This window comes from Somniosus microcephalus, chromosome 5 (assembly GCF_052327205.1).
Source record: "Somniosus microcephalus isolate GS21.2 chromosome 5, FLI_Smic_1.0, whole genome shotgun sequence".
Taxonomy (NCBI): domain Eukaryota; kingdom Metazoa; phylum Chordata; class Chondrichthyes; order Squaliformes; family Somniosidae; genus Somniosus; species Somniosus microcephalus.
This window is the reverse complement of record NC_140991.1, coordinates 321,612,356-321,624,634: the sequence shown is the minus strand read 5'-3', so window position 1 is coordinate 321,624,634 and position 12,279 is coordinate 321,612,356.

The window sequence follows — 12,279 nt, the reverse complement described above, 5'->3', positions numbered from 1 at the left end:
CACAGACCCCTACACTCCAGTATCTCTCTTTCTCTCCCTATCATTGAAAGTGTGTGGCTGTCGTTATTTATCCTGCAAATTCAATCACGGGTCTGTGCAACTGCACAGCGAAGTGACAAAGTGAATCATTGCCTCTGTACAGAACTGGGCCGCCAGCACTGCGGCATGTTTAGGAAGCACTGCTGCCTTTGCACTCTCACATCTACTGCTGCCGCTGCTCATCCTGTTGCTACAACAGTACTTGTATCGCATTCACACGGCACCTTTTCAGTTGTTTAAAAGTGAAAGTGAATTGTCAAATACAGAACTGTGGAAAATGAATATTTATACAGGAGCTTGGAGGAAGTGCCAGTGAACTGTGTTAAGTACCATACTTCACACAGATGTCACCTCAGTTGTAGTCAGGGACGTTGAGCTGAAGACTGCATGTTGCAGGTAATTTGAACACTCAGAGGGAGAAGGTCCCCAGCAGTAATGGTTGACAGGGAAGAATACAGGCCCCAATGGATGGAACACATGGTTGCCAAGGAGCTGCTTTCCTCTCTTTTGAAGGGTTGAGAATCTATCTTCCCACACTGCCCTGTCCCCATGACAATCAGTTCAAACGAGTACTCCTTTCAAACCGTTCAGCCCCGCTCCGCTGAGGCAAATGCAACAGAGAGAAGGCGAGCGTGACCTCCACTCTTGACCTTGCTCACAATGGATGCATCTTGGGCGCCTGCTATAAAAGAGAAGGTGAGAAATATTGTGCCGTATGGTCGCTGGGGTCGGGGGTGGGGCTGCTCCAAAGTGCAGGAAGGAGGGTTGATCCAGGCAGGAACATCCCTGATTTCTGGGCTCTTCCAGGTGACTACCCCAGCCTGGAGATCCTGTTGTCCCAATTCCGCCCCTGGTCAGATCTGGATGATGGGTTCATCCCAACGTTCAGATCATTGGACGGGAGTGACAGCAAGGCCGAGAACATTCAGGGCAGGGAAAAACCTTTCCTGTGACCCGCCCTCTCCAGTGTCATGGACCATGTTAGGTGCTGGGGGATGGTCCACCTGTCCCAGGTCAGTGACAGCACCTTGGGATATTTTACTAAGTTAAAGGCGCTATATAAATGCAAGTTGTTGTTGTTTCCATTCTCCTCTCTATCCTTCTCTCTTTCATCATAACACGATGAATGTGATTTATGCTATAAATTTATATTTTCTTATAAATCTTTGCATTCAAAATTTGTGAGGAGTAACACTGCAAATCTCTTACCTTTGGTTCCACTGTCAGCCGTGGGTCAGAGGGTCAGTGGGTCAGAGGGTCAGTGGGTCAGTGGGTTAGAGGGTCAGTGGCTCAGAGGGTCAGTGGCTCAGAGGGTCAGAGGGTCAGTGGCTCAGAGGCTCAGAGGGTCAGTGGCTCAGAGGGTCAGTGGCTCAGAGGGTCAGAGGCTCAGAGGCTCAGAGGGTCAGTGGCTCAGAGGGTCAGAGGGTCAGAGGGTCAGTGGGTCAGTGGCTCAGAGGGTCAGTGGCTCAGAGGGTCAGAGGGTCAGTGGCTCAGAGGGTCAGAGGGTCAGTGGCTCAGAGGGTCAGTGGCTCAGAGGGTCAGAGGGTCAGAGGCTCAGAGGGTCAGTGGCTCAGAGGGTCAGAGGGTCAGAGGGTCAGTGGGTCAGTGGCTCAGAGGGTCAGTGGCTCAGAGGGTCAGAGGGTCAGTGGCTCAGAGGGTCAGTGGCTCAGAGGGTCAGTGGCTCAGAGGGTCAGTGGCTCAGAGGGTCAGTGGGTCAGAGGGTCAGAGGGTCAGTGGCTCAGAGGGTCAGTGCGTCAGTGGGTCAGTGGGTCAGAGGGTCAGTGGGTCAGAGGGTCAGAGGGTCACACTCTCGCCTCTGAGTCTGAAGGTGTGTGTGGTTCTAAATCCCACTCCAGAGACTCGAGCACATCATCTGAACTGACAGGAAAGAAAGACTTGCATTTCTATAGCGCCTTTCACAACCTCAGGCAGTCCCAAAGCGCTTTACAACCAATGAAGTGTAGTCACTGTTGTAATGTAGGGAAACACAAATTTGTACACAGCAAGATCCCACAAAGAGCAATGTGATAATGACCAGATAATCTGTTTTAGTGATGTTGATTGAGGGATGAATATTAGCCCAGGACACCGGGGAGACCTCCCCTGCTCTTTTTCAAAATAATGCCATGGGATATTTTACATCCACCTGAGAGAGCAGACGGGGCCTCGGTTTAATGTCTCATCCGAAAGACGGCACCTCCGACAGTGCAGCACTCCCTCAGTACTGCCCCTCCGACAGTGCAGCGCTCCCTCAGTACTGCCCCTCCGACAGTGCAGCACTCCCTCAGTACTGCCCTCCAGCAGTGCAGCACTCCCTCAGTACTGCCCCTCCGACAGTGCAGCACTCCCTCAGTACTGCCCCTCCAACAGAGCAACGCCCCCTCAGTGCTGCCCCTCTGACAGTGCAGCACTCCCTCAGTACTGTGCTCCCTCAGTACTGCCCCTCCGACACTGCAGCACTCCCTCAGTACTGCCCCCTGACAGTGCAGCGCTCCCTCAGTACTGCCCCTCCAACAGTGCAGCACTCCCTCAGTACTGCCCCTCTGACAGTGCAGCGCTCCGTCAGTACTGCCCCACCGACAGTACAGCACTCCCTCAGTACTGCCCCTCTGACAGTGCAGCGCTCCCTCATTACTGCCCCTCCAACAGTGCAGCACTCCCTCAGTACTGCCCTTCCGACAGTGCGGCGCTCCCTCAGCACTGCCCCTCCGACAATGCGGCGCTCCCTCAGTACTGCCCCTCCGACAATGCGGCGCTCCCTCAGTACTGCCCCTCCGACAATGCAGTGCTCCCTCAGCACTGCCCCTCCGACAGTGCGGCGCTCCCTCAGTACTGCCCCTCCAACAGAGCAACGCCCCCTCAGTGCTGCCCCTCTGACAGTGCAGCACTCCCTCAGTACTGCGCTCCCTCAGTACTGCCCCTCCGACACTGCAGCACTCCCTCAGTACTGCCCCCTGACAGTGCAGCGCTCCCTCAGTACTGCCCCTCCAACAGTGCAGCACTCCCTCAGTACTGCCCCTCTGACAGTGCAGCGCTCCGTCAGTACTGCCCCACCGACAGTACAGCACTCCCTCAGTACTGCCCCTCTGACAGTGCAGCGCTCCCTCATTACTGCCCCTCCGACAGTGCAGCACTCCCTCAGTACTGCCCTTCCGACAGTGCGGCGCTCCCTCAGCACTGCCCCTCCGACAATGCGGCGCTCCCTCAGTACTGCCCCTCCGACAATGCGGCGCTCCCTCAGTACTGCCCCTCCGACAATGCCGTGCTCCCTCAGCACTGCCCCTCCGACAGTGCGGCGCTCCCTCAGTACTGCCCCTCCGACAGTGCAGCGCTCCCTCAGTACTGCCCCTCCGACAGTGCGGCGCTCTCTCAGTACTGCCCCCCCGACAGTGCAGCACTCTCTCAGTACTGCCCCTCCGACAGTGCAGCACTCCCTCAGTACTGCCCCTCCGACAGTGCAGCGCTCCCTCAGTACTGCCCCTCCGACAGTGCAGCGCTCCCTCAGTACTGCACTGGAGTGCCAGCCTAGATTTTTGAGCTCAAGTGTCTGGAGTGGGACTTGAACCCACAACCTTCTGACTCAGAGGTGAGGGTGCTGCCCACTGAACCATGGCTGACGTCAATCATATTTACATCACGTATAGATAGCATGATTATATGCAGCGTAAACCTGCCTTAATTCTAACTTCAGAAGGGTATTGCCTACTGCACCAGTGCAACACATTTCCATTTCCTGCTTGTGGCCGCTCTGAGCAAGTCGACTCATTTGTTGAAATCTTGAGTTCTGAGCACTTCTGAGCATGAAACATTTAGAGAAACTTGTGTCTGTAAGACTGTGTTATTTTCTGTTTGTAGAGCGTGTATATGGTTATAAAATGCCATATCGGGAGCACAGTGGGCAGGGAGCGCTCTGTACGCGCCCATTAGTGTCGACTTGGGTTTGCTGCTCTTGCTGGCTTCCCACGGGAGTAGGGAGTCATCGACTGCACACATGTGGCCATCAAGACAACCATCACAACCCAGTAGCATTTGTTAACCTCAAAGGCTTCCACTCCCTCAATGTGCAGCTGGTCTGCAACCATAGGAAGATTATCATCCATGTGTGCGCCAAGTTCCCTGGCAGCTGCCATGACTTGTACATCCTGCTCCATTCCATCGTCCCTCAGCTCTTCGCACCGCCAAACAGTCCTGGTGCTGGCTGCTTGGAGACAAGGCCTATCCCCTGAAGACGTGGCTCATGACACCTTTGAGGAGGCCAACAAACGAGCCTGAGGGACGTTAGCCACGTCTCCACGAGAAGTGTCAGCGAGCAGACAATAGGCTTGTTCAAAATGCGCTTCAGATGCCTCAACAGATCAGGAGGAGCCCTTCAGTATGCACCAGCTAGGGTCTCCCGAATAGTCATCATCTGCTGCGCCCTGCACAACATAGCGCAGCAGCGAGGATTAGTACTGATGAGGAAGACAGCGCTGAGTGGACAGCCTCATCGGAGGACGAGGAGGATGAGGACAAGGGGGCTCACCATGAGGTTGGTTACGAGGATGAGGAAGACCTGGACGAGCTGGCGGTCCCATTGTGACCAGTACGCGAGCACGTTGCTGCCTGTCACGCCAGGGATACCCTTATCAATGGCAGATTTCAATAACTTGATGCAGCTTATACATGTGGCTGCCACCTGCGTACGAATGATTCATCCCTTGTTTTGACTCTCGCCACCATTGCTGGGTGTGAAATGAACCCTGACCCTTCACTCAGCCACTTCCATTTCATCACACAAATTTGCCAACGACCTCCAAGTGTGACAATTAGATGATTTATTAACAGCACTTCATAGAATACTAACATGACATTGATAAAGAAAGACACACTCGAGTGACTACCCTTGTGAATATTTGTGTGGGATCTTTCTTTTCTGGGTGCTTCTACGTCATGCTACTCCTGCGGCTTCAGCAGAGGTAGAGGCAGCCTCCTTGTCTCCCTGCTGCGCCTGCTTAGATGCCTTTGGCGGTTGTCCTCTGGGTTTTGGAGCCACTGATGGCTCTGCCAAAGTCTGCTCCTCCTGCACCTGTGCAAGCGCAAACTTGGCCATCTGGGGCTCTGACCGAGGGGTTGGCAAGGGGGTGGAAGTCAGAGCGCTTGGAGCGGGGCCCCCACTTCCATGTCCCCTCCCACCGTCATCCCTCTCATGGGCCACCCGCACTACCCTGCTAGCAAGTAGCTGGAGAGCACCTTGCTGCACTTCAGTGGGGCCATGAGGGCCCACCTCTATACTGTAATCCCTCCTACAAAGGACATCTATGAGCCTCTGGTTTCTCTCCTCCATAGATGTCCATCTCTCCTTATAGATGAGCATCTATTTTGAAGAGAAACCATGTTCTTATGCGACTGGCGCCGTGTCTCCTCCATGCAGGTGGCCATCCTATCCATGGAGAAAGCTATAGTTGCCAGTGAGTGCGCCACGGTGTTGCTCATGTTGGAGCTGGACTCCTCCATTCTCTGCACACTCGCAGTCACCGCAGTCGCAAAGCCAGTCAGAGCCTCCTCAACTTGTTCCTGCAGCTCCAGGATCGTCCTCTTCCTGGATGGCCCCCGAGGCTCAGCGTCTGCATGCAGCTGAGCAGAGCTAGGAGCGTCCTGCGCCCTCCGACGAGGAGTCTCCACTGCTGTCTTTGTCTCCACCATCTGCTGCTGCTCAGTTGTGATCTGTGAGACACCAGGTGACGACACTACTCTATCTCGCGACAGACCCACCGAGGTGTGAGACTCTGCACTGGTGCTGGGTTGTGTTGTCTGAGGTGACGCTGCATCCTCAGAGGCAGGAGGCTCCTCTGAGGAGTCTTCTTGCTGTTGCTCCTGGACATTGGGGGGGGGGAGGGTTCTTGATGGACCTGTGGGAGAGAGATGACATCAGTTAGAGACACAGGATGTCTACTGCAGACACATAGCATTATCCACATGATGAGCAATCATCTTGTGTTGACATCACACCCTATATGAGGCAATGATGAAAGGCATGCAATTGTTTGGAAATTCATTCTGTCACCAGCTTCTTCCACTGAGCCCCTCTCTCCGCCCCCCACTTCCGGAACGTCCACCGCTCCAGCAATCTCCAGTGCTGCCTCCCCTGCACTCGTCAGATATGCCATGGTTTGTGGAGGCCCTCCTCCCGTTCGCTCCCTCTCCCTCTTATTGTGGGCTATCTTTTCCTGCAAGGAGGGAAGGAAGAGAAGGTTCAGTGCGAGTGATGGTACGAGTGTAAGGAATGGAATGGCATAGAGCTTTACATGGAGAATTTGATAGAGTGGGTTGGCAATAACAAGTTGCCTCCTTTTGTGTTGTTAGTTGCTGTCATTGCATAACGATGAGGCTCAGTGTGAGGGCGGCAGAGTAAGATGGTGACCTGATAATGTAGATAGAGTTAGAGGGATGGATGAAGGTACAAGGGATGTTGGGCTGTGTGCATTGTGCGGGAGTAGGGGTGGCAATGTAGAGTGGTGTGAATGTGACGAGACACACAGCAGCATCAAGGGCATTGTGGCTTAATACTCACTTTTCCTGATCTTACTAGATCATTGAACCTCTTGCTGCACTGCACCCAGGTGTGAACCACCACTGACAGCCCCGTGACCTCCTGCGATATCTGCAGCCACACTGCCCGTGTCTGCTGGGGAGGGAGGCCTCTTCCTGCCGTCCGCAGGGAAGAGAACTTCCCTACATGCTCTCACTCCCTCCACAAGATGATGGAGGGACTCTTCTGTGAAGCGAGGTGCTGATCTTTGGCGCTGGAAGCTCAGAGTGCAGAGACTCAAACACTGACAGCACCGAATGCTATCAATTTGCAACTGACAGTAACTGGGGCCATGGCCCCTTTAAACAAACCGGCAATAATCGCGTCATCCGGTGACGTCACCAGACCCGCTCCTTTAATAGGGCCGGGAAACCCGCAGGGCGGGATTAACATGGCCCATTCGAGCAGGATTCGATTTATCGATGGGATCCACGCAGCAGTGGGGGTCACCCCGCGCCGCCGACCTCGCCTGCCTTGAAGCCGCCCAGGTAGGCGAGGTCACGGGACTTGAACACACAACCTTCTGACTCAGAGGTGAGGGTGACATTACGGCAAGATACTACAGCGAGGCCTGAGTCACTGTCTGCAGCAAAACAAATCTCACTTGCCATCTTACCTACATGCTATCTGGAATTTTTTATACATAGGGGAGATAGCAACTAGACTCGAACAACTTTCTAACGAGCTGCCCGCAGAGTAAAAATAAACGAGACAGTCGCCAGCTTGCTGACATCATCAGCAAACATCACCTGTAACCGTGGCAACCCCTGACTGCAACTGAGAATTCTGAATCAGTATCTTAAATAAAAACCTCAGTAACCAAAGCGCCAGCCACACAAAAACAGAAAGTACCATCGATGTAAAACCCAATCGAACATGGCAACAGGCAAAACAATCTTAAACGCTTTGGGCTGGATTTTCATTGAGGAGGCGGGACTACAACTTTCGGGGTTGTAGTCCTGCCTCCATCGAGTTCTAGCCAATCCATGCGATTTTGACTTGATTGACCTTGTTAAGCCCGCCCAGCGGGCTCAGCAGGCCAAGTAAGGGCCACCTGGCAACAGGTGACGTCACAGATTGAAATTTCATCTGTCAAGAACTTTTGACAGATGAAATATCAGCGTTTGACAGCTGTTTGAAGCTGTCACTGACAGTCTGTACTCTAAGTTAATTCCTTCCTCTCAGGATGATATAGAGATCGCTCCAGAACAGAAAGCTGAATGCTGCAGATTTTGACAGCTCGTGGCCATTCTGCTTTCTGTGCCGATGAGATGAGGGACTCCCGAGACCTGAAGGAAGGAAGGCTGTAAAGGTAAGTAAAGGTAAGTAAAACTTCTTTAAACACTTTAAACACACCAAACACACTTACCTCTGCACTCATGCACCCATCACTCACCTGAACACCGGACATCTCAACCCCTCCAAGCCCTTCAGCCCGACGGCCCGCCTCGCTAACTTGGCGTGGTTTGGAGCCGTCGGGAATCCCACACTTCACCAATGAAAATAGGGATTAGGCTAAAAACTGCCTGTTAACTACCTGTTAACAGGCAGTTAATTGGCACTAATCCCCTTCCCGCCTCGGGGAGGCGGGTCCCAGCGCGGGTCGGTACCCGCCTCCTTTGAAACTGGCATGAAAGCGGGTTGGGGGCGGGATGGGTTCGTGCCCCCCGATTTCAAGATTTTAACCCCCCACATGCCACCAATCCCGACTCCCCGGCCCAATGAAAATCCTGCCCTTTGTCTTCATGAACCACACGGCAATTACTGACATCGTGATTACTGTCCCATCGCATTCCGGGCTGGTGCTTCACTCCACTCACCACGATTGGAACAACAAAACCATCACAAGGGAAGACAACCTTTATTTCAACTATTGTTTCCCAAAGTCCAAGTACCTGCAATACGTAAATGGAATACTGTGTGCCAAGCCGTTGAATTGCGTGTTTTTCCCATTTGTGAGGGAGACGGATAATTCTCTTGTGATTTTACTAAGTTCTGCAGTGTCTTTCTCGAGGTTGAATAAACTTCACAATTCCTTACATAATGCCAAGTGGTCTGTACTCGGTTTTGCATAATATTAAATCATTTGTAGTTCTGAATGTTTCAATCCTTTTGCAGAGTATGGACAGAATTTCTATTGGAGGTGGGGAGAACCACTACAGTGTCGTTTTAAGGGAATTTATTGTGTGAATATTTTCAATTCGATTGTTTCAGTCTTAAGAATATTTTTGGAGATTATTGATGGAGGTAACGGTTACGCCTAAAGCACTAAAGGAAAGGAAGGATGTGAATCAATCGACGGGACCTCAAGGTGTGACGATTCGGTTTCCCTGGCAGGGAACCCAAACTCTAAACACGCTTTATATTGGGTGGGTTTTATGGTTGTTGAGGCTTCAATCACCTTCAGTGGTAGTGGAACGTTGGTGCTAGAGAACCAAGGGCCCGTTTCACGTCCCGCCCTATTCCAGCAGGGTGTACAACAGGCTGTCGGTTCGCTCTCGCCTGCTTTGCGCTAAACCCGAAGTTGAATTTCACCCCCAGTATATCTCGGAGAGATTCAATTGCTTTTAAAACTGAAATGTTTATCGCAGAGGGTGACAAGGCTGTCCGCAGATCATTTATGCCGAGAGTCTGACCCTTTGATCCCCCACCTTGTTGGCAATTGTATGTTTTTCTCGCCCCCTGACCCACACTCATTAATATAGACCTTCAAATACAAATAAAACACCCAAAACTGCAAATGTTGGAAATTAAAATCAAAAGTAGAAAAAACTGGTAACACTGAGCAGGTCAGTCAGCATCTGTGGTGGGGAAAAACAGACCAACGTTTCAACAACACCAACTTGTATTTATCTAGTGCCTTTAATGTAGTAAAATGTCCCAAGGTGCTTCACAGGAGCGATTATCAGACAAAATTTGACACTGAGCCACGTAAGGAGAAATTAGGGCAGGTGACCAAAAGCTTGGTCAAAGAGGTAGGTTTTAAGGAGCGTCTTAAAGGAGGAAAGAGAGGTAAGAGGCGGAGAGGTTTAGGGAGGGAATTCCAGAGCTTGGGGCCCAGGCAACAGAAGACACGGCCACCAATGGTGGACTGATTATAATCGGGGATGTTCAAGAGACCAGAATTAGAGGAGCGCAGATATCTCGGGGGTTGTGGGACTGGAGGAGATTACAGAGATAGGGAGGGGCGAGGCCGTGGAGGGATTTGAAAACAAGGATGAGAATTTTGAAATCGAGACATTGCTTAACCGGGAGCCAATGTAGGCCAGTGAGCACAGGGGGTGATGGGTGAACGGGACTCAGTACGAGTTAGGACACGGGCAGTGAGCACAGGGGAGATGGACGAACGGGACTCAGTACGAGTTAGGACACGGGCAGCAGAGTTTTGGATGACCTCAAGTTTACGTAGGGTAGAGCGTGGGAGGCCGGCCAGGAGTGCGTTGGAATAGTCAAGTCTAGGGGTAACAAAGGCATGGATGAAGATTTCAGCAGCGGATGAGCTGAGGCGGGGGTGGAGACAGGCGATGTTATGGAGGTGGAAATAGGCGGTCTTGGTGATGGAGCAGATATGTGGTCGGAAGCTCATTTTGAAGTCAAATACGACACCAAGGTTGCGAACAGTCTGGTTCAGCCTCAGAGAGTTGCCAGGGTGAGGGATGGAGTTGATAGCCAGGGAACGGAGATTGTGGCAGGGACTGAAGACAAACTTCACTAAATGGAAGTGTGGATCGCAGCAACAGCCATTTCACTGATTTGGACTCCTGTCTATCAAGGCTCCATTATGGGATCCATACCTCACAAAATTACAGCCTTAAAGCAAGGATATCTTCACAGGAAAGTGAAATAGTCGAATGTGTAAGAGTCATTTGGCCATATCTGTAATGGTCTTGTAAGGAATTAGCACACGCTAGCGGGGTTGGGGTTATTTGTCTCTGGCCAGTCAGAAGCCTCTGAGCTGCTCCAGGGACCCCCTTGCGGTTTCGAAGCGCTCCCCTATTCCTGAGTTCTGACCGCCGGACTTATTCGGTGGCGATGTAGACAGAAAACAATGTGACTCATGGTTTGGGTGCAAAACAGACCAGTATTTATTGAAAACAAAAGAAAGAAAAATCGAAATGGCTCTTATGCCTGGTACAACACTTTTGCTTAAATGCAGTACACTTAGTGTCCACTAGAGGGCTCCCTGAGCATTCACCACAGCACTACAGCTTGATGCAACACCCCTTTTAATACAGTTTTAAATACTGAATTCAATGTTCACTATAGCACTTCTCTGCTAGGTGCAACACTGTCTTACTTAAATAGGGGAGGAGAAACGGACACAATGAAGGAAATCGACTAAAATCACAATTCTAACAAAATTCCCACTTTACTCCCACCCCTATACCTATTCTAAGTTGCCTTGTGGAAGGCCAGAAAAATATATGCTCACCACTGGAAATGCCTGTTCCATGTCCTGCGAATTTAGATCTTCACTGCCCCGAAGTGAAAACACCCCAGTGTTTTAAAAGTAAACTGCTGGTGTTTCACTACTACAGGCAGACTCCCACGCTGTAGAGGGACACAGAGGCGAGGCCAGAGAGAGAAAGAGCTTCTGGGAAGCTATCTTTTATACCCCCATTTGGGGCCCGCCCAGATCTGGAGGTTTCTGGGCTAAAACAAAAGTGATCCAACTGCCCCATTGTCCCGTAATGGGTTTGGATGTGTTCTCCCATTCATTTAAACAGTTTCTCCTCAGTTTGGATGTGTCCACTTTGTGGTGTATGTAACCTGTTCCACCTTAAGAGAACTTAAGCCTGGTCCACCTTAAGAAAGGTACTACTTTCTTTGGCTGCTGTATACGTAATACCGGTGGTGACCACACCGGTATATAAGCACAGTGTAATAATATTGTATTCAGTATAGTCCGACCTCCAACCAGTAAAGACCTGTTGAATTTACTCTTGTGGTCTGTGTAGTAATTCTCACTATAACACACAGACTTAACAGTGGCGACGAGTCCAATTCTTACCCTGCTGCAGTAATTTCCACGGCAACTTTGTCCACAGACAGGACGTCGAAGAGAGGTTTCCACCCTCATCACCTACGGGAAGACACGTCGAGCGGCAGGCATCGAGCAACCGGAGTGCAGAAGACATCCTGCCCTCGAAGCCTCCATCAGCGACTGTCAGCTTCTTCTACTACCTCGTGGTGGGTAAGCCGGGCAGCGACGCGACAGAAAGTCAACCGCGTTGGCTGTACAGGCGGGGCTGGGAAGACGGAGGAATAAGGGTGGTGAGGTCGATCGCGACCAGAGATAAGGGCCGGGCCGCTTTCGAGCGAGAGGCGCAGCGCGGGACATCGATCGCAACTGGAGATAAGGGCCGCATTCGGGCTAAAGGCGCAGCGTCTGGGGAAACTGAAGGCGCGAGAGCCGCGGTGAAGCGGAGACAGCGTCGGGGGACGGGTGAAGACCACCAAGCGCGGGAAAACCGCCATTTTGTGGGCGGAGGACGACGGCAAGAGCAGGAAGCCGCCATCTTAGATAACATTAAAAATATGATAAATTGCTACGATGCCTAAACATGGGAACATTAATGCCTTCGACAGTGATATAGAAGACTGGGCTATGTATGTAGAACGCATACAAAACTATTGTAAGGCAAATAAAATTCCTGAGACAGATAAAGCAC